Source organism: Pseudophryne corroboree, chromosome 3 (genome assembly GCF_028390025.1).
Source record: "Pseudophryne corroboree isolate aPseCor3 chromosome 3, aPseCor3.hap2, whole genome shotgun sequence".
Lineage (NCBI taxonomy): Eukaryota > Metazoa > Chordata > Amphibia > Anura > Myobatrachidae > Pseudophryne > Pseudophryne corroboree.
Genome location: NC_086446.1, coordinates 770,307,914 through 770,322,363, shown reverse-complemented (window position 1 = coordinate 770,322,363; position 14,450 = coordinate 770,307,914).

Below are 14,450 nucleotides of genomic sequence, written 5' to 3'. Positions count from 1 at the left end.
TGTAGCAGAGTGCATTCTAGCAAGACTCCTGTTACTATATATATATATATATATATATATATATATATGTAACTGTCTACAGTGCATCAAACGTTTTATTATAAGTAGGTATCCAACAAACACAGACTGTGATATATTGCTTCTCGTACCTAATTAGAGGCAGTGTGGGCTGGTTACCACATGGTTAAATCAAACTCCTCCAGGCAAACTCCGCTCGCCGCTCCACCGTCCTGCTGGGTGCTCAATACTCGCCGTCAACTGACACAGGAAGCCACTACAAGACGGACCACGCCATGGATGCAGTACGCCAGGGAGTACACACATCACGAGGCCCCGTCATAACGCACTTCGTCGGAGGGCTGGCTCTCGTGACGTGAGATATTGTTTAAATATGTGTCCTCCACTAATCACATTTTAAAATAAGTTGCACATTGCTAATAGCCCTGCACATTCAATTAACATTACTGCATTTACATATCATTAGAAAAGACTGCTTTGATGGTGAAGTTCTATCAACCCCGTCAGATACAGAATTCTTTTTTCCACAAAAAAAAAAAAAAGTTGCGCCATCCTGGGATAAAACAATCCAGCACATATATTACATACACCTTATCATCCCCTCCCTGCATTATGTAGTCGTCGCTACAGACCAGTCGTCGCCACAGACCAGGGGCTGCATCCGCCGCTGAATGTCACTCCCAGAGAGTTCCAGCAGAACACACATTGAGGGCTACATCCAGTTAGGGGGGCAATCCAATTATGTGCAATTTGCTGTTGCTGCAGCGTTTCAACGGTGGCATCAGCACCCAAACTTGCGGCCTGATTTCTGCCCCAATTTGCATAAAATTGCTGGCAGCCCTAGGTGCAGGAAGCACTTTTGCACAAGTTTGAGCTGCCGTAAAGTGCAGCTGCTGCGGCGGTACCTTGTGGGTGCACGTAACCCGCACACAATTGGATTGACCCCTAGGTTTGAGTTTGCAAAAGCAAACTCGCATTGTTAAACTCACATTCATTGCACCAATGCTCACACCCGAGTAATGGCAGATCCAATGAGAAATGTCTATTCACAGCGAAGGCCGGGCGTGCACATTTTCTTCACAGTGTGACTAGGAGAAGTGCATGAAAACGTGGAGAAACCATCCTGGACCACGAAACAAGTAATCACTAAGATAGCAAGACCGTAAAGAAGGCTGTAAGTGTATGGTGGGCATAGGGGAAGTGCTAGAGGCTCTTAAAAGGGGATCAGTGTGAGTTGCCAATGGAAGGGATGTCGGCTGTCATTATACCGACAGCGGCATCCTGTCCATCAGAATCCTGACAGACCCCCATTCTGCCCCCTAACCCTAACCTTTTTCCTACCCTAACCGTTACCCTCCCTGGTGGTGCCTAACCCTCCCCGCTTGGTGCCTAACCCTAACCTTCCCTTCCCCGCTACCTAACCCTAACCTTCCCCACTTAATGCCTAACCCTAACCTCCCTCCCCGTTCCCTAACCTTTTTCCTACCCTTACGCTTCCCGGTAGGCCTAACCCTCCCCGGTGGTGCCTAACCCTAACCCTCCCTGCTTGATGCCTAACCCTAACCCTCCCTTCCCCGCTGCCTAACCCTCACTCTCTCCACTTAATGCCTACCCTAACCTCCCTCCCCGTTCCCTAACCCTAACCTTTTTCCTACCCTAACCCTTCCCCTTCCCGGTAGGCCTAACCCTCCCCGGTGGTGCCTAACCCTCCCCGCTTGGTGCCTAACCCTAACCTTCCCATCCCTGCTACCTAACCCTAACCCTCCCCACTTAATGCCTAACCCTAACCTCCATCCCCGTTCCCTAACCTTTTTCCTACCCTAACCCTTCCCGGTAGGCCTAACCCTCCCCGGTGGTGCCTAACCCTAAACCTCCCCGCTTGATGCCTAACCCTAACCCTCCCTTCCCCGCTGCCTAACCCTCACCCTCTCCACTTAATGCCTACCCTAACCTCCCTCCCCGTTCCCTAACCCTAACCTTTTTCCTACCCTAACCCTTCCCGGTAGGCCTAACCCTCCCCGGTGGTGCCTAACCCTCCCCGCTTGGTGCCTAACCCTCCCCACTTAATGCCTAACCTCCCTCCCCGTTCCCTAACCCTAACCTTCCCGGCCCTGCTCCCTGATCCTAACCCCCCCTTGTCCTGCCTAAACCTAACCCCCCAGCGCACGCACGGCCGTATGTCAGCGCGTCCCGCTGTGAGGACGATCGGGATGCCGGCTGTCGGTATTGTGACACGACATCTCGATCGGCGTTTGTATGTGGACGCCAGCATTGCATCCTCCCTCGGGATCCCACGCATCGGGAAGCTAACTGCTTCCCCTTAAAAGATGTCGAATAGCTGATTTGTGCATTTATTGTAAGTTAAAAATTATAAAAAGCAAATGAATTTCGTATAATTACAAACAAATGAAACTTAATGCCACTTTAATTTTGAAAACAAAATGTAAAAAAAACATAAAAATTAAATATTGTTCATTGAAATAAATACTTGAATTACATTTGGGATGCATAAAAAAATGGAAAAGTTGATTTCTGGGGTAATTTGAGGCCACTTTTATACTTACATTAAGCTAATTGAAAACTTAATTAGCCATTGGGGGTGTGTCCAAGGTGTTCTGAAGTCCCGGCCTTTTTGCTTTAAAATAAAGATTTTCCTCACCTGTCTATGGGGGTAATTCAGACCTGATCGCCAATCAGAACCTGGGGGAGGGGCTTCACTGGTGTCGTGGATGGAGCTATGCTCTGTGTCCCAACACCTTGAGGGGTGAAAAAAATTGGTTATGCTGTGCCATCGATGGAGGGAAACCATCTGGTTCTCCCCCATCGATGGGAAACGTATTCTACATTAGCCATAAACCATTGATGAATATGATTTAGTTTCCTCCCACAATCAAAAAATATACTGGTAGGTTCAGTGACTACCAGTGAAAATTGACCCTAGTGTAGGGGTGGGCAACATGTGGCCCGCGGGCCGGGTGCGGCCCGCGGACCGATCCTGCCTGGCCCGCTGTGCCCCATCAGAGTGCAATGACACGCGGCCCGACAGGCTGAGCCGCTTGTCATTGCGCTACCCTGCTCCCAGACGCGGCGCCGCTGAGGAAATCCCGGTCACGTCACAGGGTCAGCTGACCGGGATTTCCTCTGTTATGCGCTGGGCGGCACAGGGGAACAGGCAGTGAGCAGGAGCGGCGGCCAGGCCCCAAGCGCCAAGGTACAGCAGCGGCAGCAGCAAGGCATAGATTGAAAAACTTGTATAGGTCAGGCTCGTGGTCGCCCCTCACTTCCCCCAGCTGAGAGCTCAGCCTCAGGTCAGTGTGTGGAGGGGGTGTTGGATGCCGGCTGCTGTGTGTATAGGAGGGTGTCGGATACCGGCTGCTGTGTGTGGAGTGGGGGAGGGGGTGTCGGATACTGGCTGTTGTATGTGGAGTGAGAGAGGGGGCTGTCAAATGCAGTGGGTGGGGGGTCTCTCTGGCTGCAGCTATACTGAAAGGGGGTATCTCTTTGGCCACTGTTATGTACTGGAGGGATGATGGATTGGGGTGCTGGATGCTGCCTGTTGTGTGCTGTGGGGGAGAGGAAGGGGGGTGTATTGTGATTGTGACTCCAGCCACTGCTCTGTACTGGAGGGGGAGGTAATGTTGGCCACTGCTGTGAGTTTGGAAGACGGGGGTTGTGTAGGATGGCTGCTGTGTGTGATGGTGGGGTGTGCTTACCGCTAAGGTTGGGGATCAAGGGTAAGGGGGGGGTATGACAAGGGGGGGCCCCAGAGATATCAGTGTATCGGGCCCCAATATTTCTGTTGCCAGCCCTGGCGGCGGTCAGTGACTGAGGAGAAGAGCGCACTGGGGAGAAGGAGGAGGGAGGGGGAGCCGCAGCAGCACTGTGTAATTGGTGGAGGCGCTGCTGCTGCTGTCCCTCTGCTTCACCATAGGCTGCCCTCCGCCGCTGTAAATGCTGGGAAGCGTATCCCAGCATTCGCAGCGGTGGAGAACAGCCTATGGTGAAGCAGAGGGACTGCAGCAGCAGAGCCTCCACCAATTACACAGCGCTGCTGCGGCTCCCTCCTCCCCTTCCCTCCTTGCCCGGGATCTCTGCAGAAGCTGCACCGAGGAGCCTGAGCCAGCGGAGAGAGTAAGTATAATTCTTTCTTTCTCTTTCTTTCTTTCTTTCTTTCTTTCTTTCCTGTCTGCCGTAATGTGTAAAAAGGGGGACGCTGTCTGCCGTAATGTGTAAAAAGGGGACGCTGTCTGCCGTAATGTGTAAAAAGGGGACGCTGTCTGCCGTAATGTGTAAAAAGGGGGACGCTGTCTGCCGTAATGTGTAAAAAGAGGGACGCTGTCTGCTGTAATGTGTAAAAACTGGATTTTTTTGTGTATTTTGTGTGTGGCCCTCGACTATTTGCTGTAAGTGTTAAGCGGCCCCCCAGCTGAAATAATTGCCCACCCCTGCCCTAGTGTGTATACATGTGACAGGGAATATAGATTGCTGCAAACTCCACTGGGGCAGGAGTGAATGGCCGAATATTCTCTGTACGGCTCTGTGGAATATGTGTGTGCGTTTTAAACAACTTCATAAATAAATTATAGATATATCAGTAGATATAGTGAATGGCACTCCAGTAGTATCAGTTGCCTAAACATTTTGGTTTATTAGCAAAGCTGCAGTGTTTTCAGACCTGTGTGGTCTTCTGTCAAGCTGTACAGACAAGTAATGACTAGACGTGGAGACATGTAAAGGATGAAACAGTGCCAGAACACGCCCAGACCGACGTCATAGTGACATCGTAATGAAATGAAAATAACAAAACACAGGAAAAAAGAAAGAAAAAGAAACGAAACAGCAGAGGAAATAATGCAACAAAAGGAACGGTATACCACAGCATAGTACATAATAGAAGTAAGAGGCTACATAGTGTAAACGCTGCAATAACATCGGCTACATAGGTAATATCAACAGGCTGGGCAATAAGAACTCTCCAATACCGATGGTCCTGCCTGCCGAGGCATTGATAATAAACTCTCTGACTATGGGGGTTGTGGCCGGAGAGCCCCCAGCCACGAGGCAAATGGCCGCCCTGGCACTGAAGGGGTTAATCCCTAGTGCCCGGCGCCATTTGCCAAGACAAAGGGGCTCTTGGCGCCAAATTTGAATTGTGGTGGGCGCTAGGCGCCGTGTTTATAACAATGTATGAAAATGTATTTTTAAACTGTGCCGTGGTCCCGGACCCCTCCGGAGACCACGGCAGTGAGGACAGCTCCCCGGCGCGCTCAGCAGAGTGTGCGCGCCGGGGGAGAGGAGGCAGCCGCTGACCGCCGGAGTCCGGGAGCTCCGCTCCCGGCAGCGGTCAGTGTAGCCCCGGGCGCACTGGAGTGTGCGCGCCGGGGAGAAGGGTGAGCGCTGCGGCTGGGAGCTCGGCTCCCGCTGCAGTGCTCTATGTGAGAGCCGCCGCTGGGGGCCGGGAGCTCTGCTCCCAGCGCCTCAGCACAGCACGGGTGGCCAGCCGCAGCAGCCGGGACGGACGTCCCGGGCTGCTAGCCGGCGAGGGGGGTGCGCTGCAGCCCGGCTCCCCGCCGGACGCTGCAGCGAGGCCACAAGACAGGCACCGCTCAGGGGGGACCGGGCTAGCCGGCTCCCTAGCGGCGTGGGCACATTAGGCGGGCCAGCAGGATGGTGAGCGCTGGGGTCCGGGAGCTACGCTCCCGGCGCCTCAGCGCTGAAACAAGCCAGGGTCACGGCGGCCGGGACAAGTGTCCCGGTCCGCCGGACTTCGGTACAGGGGGGTGCGCCGCTGCGTGCGGCGAGGCCACTGATTAGTGCCTCCCTGGGGGGACAGGGAGAGCCAGCTCCCTGGAACCCCAGAGGCAGAAAAGCAGGCTGGAGGATGGGGGAAGCCAGCCCCATACCTCCAGCACACAGAGAGCCCTCGCAGCCAGGCTGCAGGGCTAGGGAAGGCACTGCAGTGCCTGAGTATGTAGAGCCTGTGCAGGGCACAGGCTCAGTGTATATTTAACAAAGGGAAATGTACAGTGTGATTTACAAATGTAATGTATTTAAAGATAAAATGCACTTACTTGATTGTGTGTCCCAGGAGGGGGGAATCCATAGCTGTGCAGGCTGATGGATTCTCCCAGACCTTTTCCCTAAAAACGGAATGCATTCCCATCCAGCCTCACAGTTCCAATGGGGACAGGGAGAAAGAGAAGCAGCTTAGCTATAAAACAAGCTGTGTGGTTTCTTGGAGCTCCATGGAGATCAGCCGTAGTGGACCAGAGACCTGGACCGGGGAGCCAGGCTGCCCAGCTCTGGAGCCCAAATCCAGGCTGCAGGCAGTGAGAAGGGGTCCCGGGCAGGTTTCTGGAAGTCAGTTTAGGAGGGAAAACTTCCCCCCCAGCCAGACTGAACGGCACCGTGGGAGTAGCCTGCTCTCCCAGATGGGAGAGACAAAGGAGACCGGCCACTCCCCACTGTCCATTGGGGACAATGTTAGGTGTGCATGAGTCCAGAGCATGCACAGCTCATGGGTAAACATTGATTGGTTGTACACCACAGGGCGGGCTTACCCCCTGTGGTAGAGGGTCTTGGAGAGGGATAAAAGGAGGGCAGTTGGCCCATAGGATTGTGTATTGTAACATCTTCTTCTGCTGAAACATCTTAATTGTATGCTGTTGCCCCTAGCAATAGGGAGGAGCCTTTTTAAAGGTTATTTGAGCAATAAACACCTTTGCCTCAAGAAGACTGCTTCATCTTGTGACCAACAGGGTTAGGCCAAACCTAGCCCCGTCCTCCGGCTGTCCAGGGAAGCATCTGACGTCTCCAAGCTCCGCCTTCCGCCAGCTACCGGTAGAGGCCTAGCAAGTGGCTAGTGGGGATTCGTCGACACCACACAGGTGTGGTAAAGCAGTGCGTCGGCACATACAGAGCAGAACCGTGGTTCCAAACGCCACGGCAGGTTAGGAGTTTGGTGGTGGCAGCGAGAACCCGCCCACAGCGCAGTGGGTGGAGTCAGTAACAGGCGGTTACTGACGGTAAGCGGGAATCCCCTATGTGGTCAGGCCTCGTGCGGCTTGACCTTCCATTCTGTGTGCAGTCAACGGGACGCGGAAGCTGCGAGTGCTTCCGTACGGTATCGTCCTGTCACAGAAATTGGTGGCATAGTGGTGGGATAATCCCAGGCGGCTTTTCATCACCCGATTGGAGAAGCCGAGTTACTCAGGAGAGGAGTAACTGCAGCGCAGGAGGACGCACAAGATGGCGGAATTCAGCGGAATGTCCAAGGAGGATCTGGAGATCGTATGCCAGGGGAAGGGTGTGGAAATCCCTTCCAACGCGTCCAGGAGCGTCATGCAGGCGGCGCTCAGGAGCTGGGAGGAGTCTCATCGGGCGGAGGTGGAAAGCACTGACGGCGTCAGCATCGCAGAGGACGACCCAACAGTGGACCTTCGCACCGGACCGGTGAGATCCACAAGCCCCGCCCTCTCTCACAACAGCCATGTTTCCCAGCAATCCCTAGCAGGGCCAGGATCCCAACGTCCCAGGGGGGGCGACCCGGATACCCTAGCAGATCGGCTAGCGGAATTGGGGGAAAGGGCAACGGAGCAAGAACGCATGCTTGTCATCCGGATGTGGCATGCGGAGCGGGCACCACAGGCCGTGGTACCCCGGGAGCCGTTGTCAGCTGTTGTACACAGATCAGGACGAGTTCAGTTTGCCAAGTTTGCAGACAGTGATGGGGACATTGATGGACATTTGCAAGTCTTTGAGAGGACTTGTAAACTACATGATCTACCCAAGTCAGAGTGGGTGAGACACCTTGTGCCCACTCTGCATGGAGAGGCCTTGGAGGCCTATCGAGGAGTGGCGACGGAGGACTGTGGGAACTACGACGAAGTCGAGAAGGCCCTCCTCCAGCGATTCTTCATCACTCCGGAGTCTTACAGGAAGAAGTTCAGAGACTTGCCTAAGAATCCTAGCAGCACCCATGAGCAGTTCGCCACCCAGCTGCGGCAGTACGTGGTGAAGTGGGTGAAGGATTCGGAAGCCACTACATGGGACGCACTGATCGACCTGATCTGCAGGGAGCAGTTCTACCGCAGGTGCGCCCAAGAAGTGAAGGAGTGGGTGCTAGATCGGGAGCCACCCAGCTTAAAAATGGCTGCCCAATTAGCCGACAAATATGTGGCAATTCGGCCACGGGGCCAGAAGCGCCCAGCGAGCAGCCAGCTCCAAAAGACTGTACCACCAGGGGGACCCCCCTCTTCAACTCATCACCCCCAAAGACAAGCATCTTCCAACCCGGGTGCTCTTGGCCAGCAACCGCACCGCAGCGTCCCTGCAACTGATCAGAGATCATCGGTGCCACGACTGGAGAAGAAGTGCTACGGCTGTGGGAAAATCGGACATCTGAGGATGAACTGTCCTGCATCCCAAGCACCCCAGACTCGTGCCCCAAATCCGAGTGCTGGAGCCCGGATCGCTTGTTTGACGAGAGGAGATGAGCCTACAGAGACTGTTCCCCCTCCAGTCAGTCCGATGGAGTGTGGCGAGAGACAGGTGCACTCTGCGGAGAGAGTCACCTGCATGGCCAAACAGCCCCTACACAACATGTGGAGGCACCTGCAGCCAGTCCACGTGGGACCTCTGCAGGGAGAAGGCCTAAGAGACTCTGGGGCCTCAATCACTGTGGTGAGCCCCCACCTTATAGATCCTGCTGCAGTATTGCAGGGTCGCACTGCCACGGTCACCCTGGCAGAAGGAACAGAAAAAGCGGTTCCCATGGCAAGAGTCTACCTGGACTGGGGAGCTGGACCAGAGTTGCGAGAAGTTGCCGTCATGGATGGTCTCCCAACTGATGTGGTCCTAGGAAATGATCTGGGTGGTGGGATCGTCACTATGTTTGTTGGCGCCATTCCCCGGAGTCAAGTTCCAAAACCACCGTTGACATCAGCTACTCCAGCACAGCCCAGCCCAGAGGAAAAGACTACAGCTGCTAGACAACTGCCAGCACAGCCAACCACAGCATCAACCAGCCCAGAGGAAAAGATCACAGCGGCTAGATCAGTACATCGACCCCGCATGCCTTTTGCCTCTGGTATGCCTACGTCCCCTAGCAACGCAGAGGATGTCGGTTCCAGCTCGTGTGATCCTGTGGGGGTGCCCAATGATGTTCCTGACCCAAGTGGTTTGCCAACTCCGGCGGTGAGTATGAGAAACCACATTGACTTTTCCATGACTGACCCCTACCAGACTGACCCTAGTAGTCCCCACCTGGATCCCCCTGTAGCGTGTCCCAATTTAGGAGAAATTGAGGGCCACAGGCAGGAGTTTAGGGAGGCTCAACTCTCTGACCCATCCCCGAAAGGCATGAGGCGCCACTCTGGCAGCGGCCTTGACAGGGTTGGGGCGGGGAGGTTGACCTGGCGGGAAGGGTTAAGGTACAGGGTAGCCAGGAAAGTGGGAGGGGATAGACCAGATAGGGAATGTGTCCAACTGGTCCCCTCAGGGAAAGTTCCTGCGCAACCGGTGTCGGTTGCCAGTGAAACCCCTTTGGACAGCAACCCGGGGACAGACCGTACCCTGAAGTGCCTGACACAGAGCTTACCCTGGTCTGGAATGTCGGATGACGCCCAGACCAACTGTAAGGCTGGTGCCATGCGTTGGCAGCCGGGGCACTCCAGCGGTTGTGTTGTCTCTGGGCCTCTGCCCATAGGAGAACCCTTGCAGCAAGTTGCTGTGGACATAGCAGGTCCCCTGCCTGTGCACAGTAGATCGGGGAAGACACGCAGCCTCCCTGTAGTGGATGCCACACAGGATCCAGAGGCTGGTGGTCTGGCCGCCATCACTGTGGCACAGGTAGCGGACGAGGAGGAAGGAGTAGGCCTAAGTGACAGGGTAGGTTTCCCGAGTCATAGGTCGACAGTGGAGGATTGGAGGACAGGTCTGACAGTTAGGGCAGACAGTTGCCAGATAGGTATGACGGAGGTGCAGTGCCTGGGGCACCATGTGGGAGGAGACAGGGGTAGGCCCAACCCAGAGGGGGTGGAGGCAACCAGAGGCTGTCCCCGTCCCACATCACCCAGACCGGTACTGACCTTAGAATCTGTAAGGCCCTACGGACATGTTGTCATTGACTTTAGTCCTGTAGTGAACCCCTTGACAGAGATGGCTAGGAAGGGCATTCCCAAGTCAGTGGACTTTGCACCCGCTTGCGAGTTGGCATTCCAGTCATTGAAGGAGGCTCGGGTACCCGCTCCAGTGCTGATGGCGCACATTCTTGACCAGGACTGTGTGTTACGAACTATTGCGCCACTGCACGGACTGGGAGCAGTACCGAGCCAGAAAGAGCCATATGGGCAGGAGCACCCTGTGGCCTGTTTGAGCAGAAGACTGCTATTGTGGGAGGTGGGGTATGCCACAGTTGGGACACCGTGGGTGGCACTTGTTTGTAACCGGCCCCCCACCGTGGTGACTTACCACCTACCTGTTAGGTGGCTGCAACCTACCTTGGGGAAATTGGACAGACTTTTGTGGTGGAGCCTTGAACTTGGACTTCAGGTGGACTATTTGAACATTGTGCACCCACGAAGAGAGGCCCACTACACTATGGATGAACTGTCTAGGCCAGAGTCTACAACCCCCAGGTAGCGTCCCCTTCACCCCAACGGACTGCGGGACCAGGACCCAAATCGTTGGGACATGGGTCCCTGGTTGACCCGCTTGAATGGGGGGGGAGGAGTGTGGCCGGAGAGCCCCCAGCCACGAGGCAAATGGCCGCCCTGGCACTGAAGGGGTTAATCCCTAGTGCCCGGCGCCATTTGCCAAGACAAAGGGGCTCTTGGCGCCAAATTTGAATTGTGGTGGGCGCTAGGCGCCGTGTTTATAACAATGTATGAAAATGTATTTTTAAACTGTGCCGTGGTCCCGGACCCCTCCGGAGACCACGGCAGTGAGGACAGCTCCCCGGCGCGCTCAGCAGAGTGTGCGCGCCGGGGGAGAGGAGGCAGCCGCTGACCGCCGGAGTCCGGGAGCTCCGCTCCCGGCAGCGGTCAGTGTAGCCCCGGGCGCACTGGAGTGTGCGCGCCGGGGAGAAGGGTGAGCGCTGCGGCTGGGAGCTCGGCTCCCGCTGCAGTGCTCTATGTGAGAGCCGCCGCTGGGGGCCGGGAGCTCTGCTCCCAGCGCCTCAGCACAGCACGGGTGGCCAGCCGCAGCAGCCGGGACGGACGTCCCGGGCTGCTAGCCGGCGAGGGGGGTGCGCTGCAGCCCGGCTCCCCGCCGGACGCTGCAGCGAGGCCACAAGACAGGCACCGCTCAGGGGGGACCGGGCTAGCCGGCTCCCTAGCGGCGTGGGCACATTAGGCGGGCCAGCAGGATGGTGAGCGCTGGGGTCCGGGAGCTACGCTCCCGGCGCCTCAGCGCTGAAACAAGCCAGGGTCACGGCGGCCGGGACAAGTGTCCCGGTCCGCCGGACTTCGGTACAGGGGGGTGCGCCGCTGCGTGCGGCGAGGCCACTGATTAGTGCCTCCCTGGGGGGACAGGGAGAGCCAGCTCCCTGGAACCCCAGAGGCAGAAAAGCAGGCTGGAGGATGGGGGAAGCCAGCCCCATACCTCCAGCACACAGAGAGCCCTCGCAGCCAGGCTGCAGGGCTAGGGAAGGCACTGCAGTGCCTGAGTATGTAGAGCCTGTGCAGGGCACAGGCTCAGTGTATATTTAACAAAGGGAAATGTACAGTGTGATTTAAAAATGTAATGTATTTAAAGATAAAATGCACTTACTTGATTGTGTGTCCCAGGAGGGGGGAATCCATAGCTGTGCAGGCTGATGGATTCTCCCAGACCTTTTCCCTAAAAACGGAATGCATTCCCATCCAGCCTCACAGTTCCAATGGGGACAGGGAGAAAGAGAAGCAGCTTAGCTATAAAACAAGCTGTGTGGTTTCTTGGAGCTCCATGGAGATCAGCCGTAGTGGACCAGAGACCTGGACCGGGGAGCCAGGCTGCCCAGCTCTGGAGCCCAAATCCAGGCTGCAGGCAGTGAGAAGGGGTCGCGGGCAGGTTTCTGGAAGTCAGTTTAGGAGGGAAAACTTCCCCCCCAGCCAGACTGAACGGCACCGTGGGAGTAGCCTGCTCTCCCAGATGGGAGAGACAAAGGAGACCGGCCACTCCCCACTGTACATTGGGGACAATGTTAGGTGTGCATGAGTCCAGAGCATGCACAGCTCATGGGTAAACATTGATTGGTTGTACACCACAGGGCGGGCTTACCCCCTGTGGTAGAGGGTCTTGGAGAGGGATAAAAGGAGGGCAGTTGGCCCATAGGATTGTGTATTGTAACATCTTCTTCTGCTGAAACATCTTAATTGTATGCTGTTGCCCCTAGCAATAGGGAGGAGCCTTTTTAAAGGTTATTTGAGCAATAAACACCTTTGCCTCAAGAAGACTGCTTCATCTTGTGACCAACAGGGTTAGGCCAAACCTAGCCCCGTCCTCCGGCTGTCCAGGGAAGCATCTGACGTCTCCAAGCTCCGCCTTCCGCCAGCTACCGGTAGAGGCCTAGCAAGTGGCTAGTGGGGATTCGTCGACACCACACAGGTGTGGTAAAGCAGTGCGTCGGCACATACAGAGCAGAACCGTGGTTCCAAACGCCACGGCAGGTTAGGAGTTTGGTGGTGGCAGCAAGAACCCGCCCACAGCGCAGTGGGTGGAGTCAGTAACAGGCGGTTACTGACGGTAAGCGGGAATCCCCTATGTGGTCAGGCCTCGTGCGGCTTGACCTTCCATTCTGTGTGCAGTCAACGGGACGCGGAAGCTGCGAGTGCTTCCGTACGGTATCGTCCTGTCACAGGGGTCATTACGAGTTGATCGCTAGCTGCTTTCGGTCACAGCGCGCGATTAGGTGAAAAAGCTGCACTTCTGCGCATGCGTACGGGCCACAGTACGCACGCGCAAAGTACTTTCACACAAAACGATGCAGTTTTACACAAGGTCGAGCTACGCTTTTCTGTCGCTCTGTTGATCGGTGAGTGATTGACAGGAAGTGGGTGTTTCTGGGTGGTAACTGAGCGTTTTCCGGGAGTGTGCTAAAAAACGCAGGCGTGTCAGGTAAATACGCAGGCGTGTCTGGGGAAACGGGGGAGTGGCTGCCCGAACGCAGGGCGTGTTTGTGACGTCAAAGCAGGAACTAAACTGACTGAGGTGATCGCAAGGTAGGAGTAGGTTTGGAGCTGCTCAGAAACTGCATGAAAAGATTTTCGAGCAGTTCTGCGATCCTTTCGTTCGCACTTCTGCTAAGCTAAGATACACTCCCAGAGGGCGGCGGCCTAGCGTGTGCACTGCTGCTAAAAGCAGCTAGCGAGCGAACAACTCGGAATGAGGGCCTATGTCTGTGGTGAAATGGTTATGGGGATCCAGTATGTAGGGAGGGAGGCAATCAATTTGCCAGCTGTCAGTATTCCTGCGGTCAGGATACTGACGACAGAATCCCAACACCTGGTGAAATGCCAGAATCCTACTCGGGTGGTGGTCCATGCCACTAGATTAGTGTCACCAAGCCCAGATTAGTGTCACCAAGCCCGAAGCGTGGCGAGCGAAGCGAGCCCACAAGGGGACACTCTGCGCTCGCCACCGGGATTCCAGCTGTCAGGATTCCGGCGTCAGTCTGCTGACCGCCGGGATCCCAACAGCTGGGATATCATACTGATTCCTGTAGGGAAGCAGCTGGGCACCCTAACACGACCTTACAGGCTCCGACCATTTTCAAAGGCTGCGCCGCCTGCACTAGGAAGTGTGGCTAGCCAGGCGCAGTGGGAAGCACCATTACTAAGCAACGGTGTAACGTTAGAAAATGTTAATATGCATGTGGTAAGAGACCATTGTAGGGATGGTGTCGGCTCTTCTATAACCTGTATGTTCTCCCTCTGAAGTGGCATGGGTCCTTACATTGGTGATGGTACCTGAGAAGTGGGAAATGTGACAAAATATAACGCTCAATGGGGGTCATTCAGACCTGATCGCACATTGCGGTTTTTCGCAGCGGTGCGATCAGGTCCGAAGTACGCCTGCGCATGGGTCGCAATGCGCAGGCGCATCGTTCCCTGGTGACGGCCATCGCCAGGGAGCGACGGATCTAACGAAGAAAGTGATCGCACCGACGATTGCTAGAAGATTGACAGGAAGAGGTCGTTCGTGGGTGTCAGCTGACCTTTTTCAGGGAGTCTCCATGCGAATGCAGGCGTGCCCAGCCGTTTCCAGGGAGGGATCCTGACATCAGCGCCATCCTGGTTCATCGCAGTGGGTAAGTAAGTCCTGAGCTGTGCAGAGACTGCACAAAATTTTGTTTGTCCAGCCCTCTCCACAAGCGTTTGCAGCACTGCACAGCGATTCCCCGCTCCCCTGTGGGCGGTGATTACCTGATCGCAGCAGTGCTAAAAGTAGCCTGC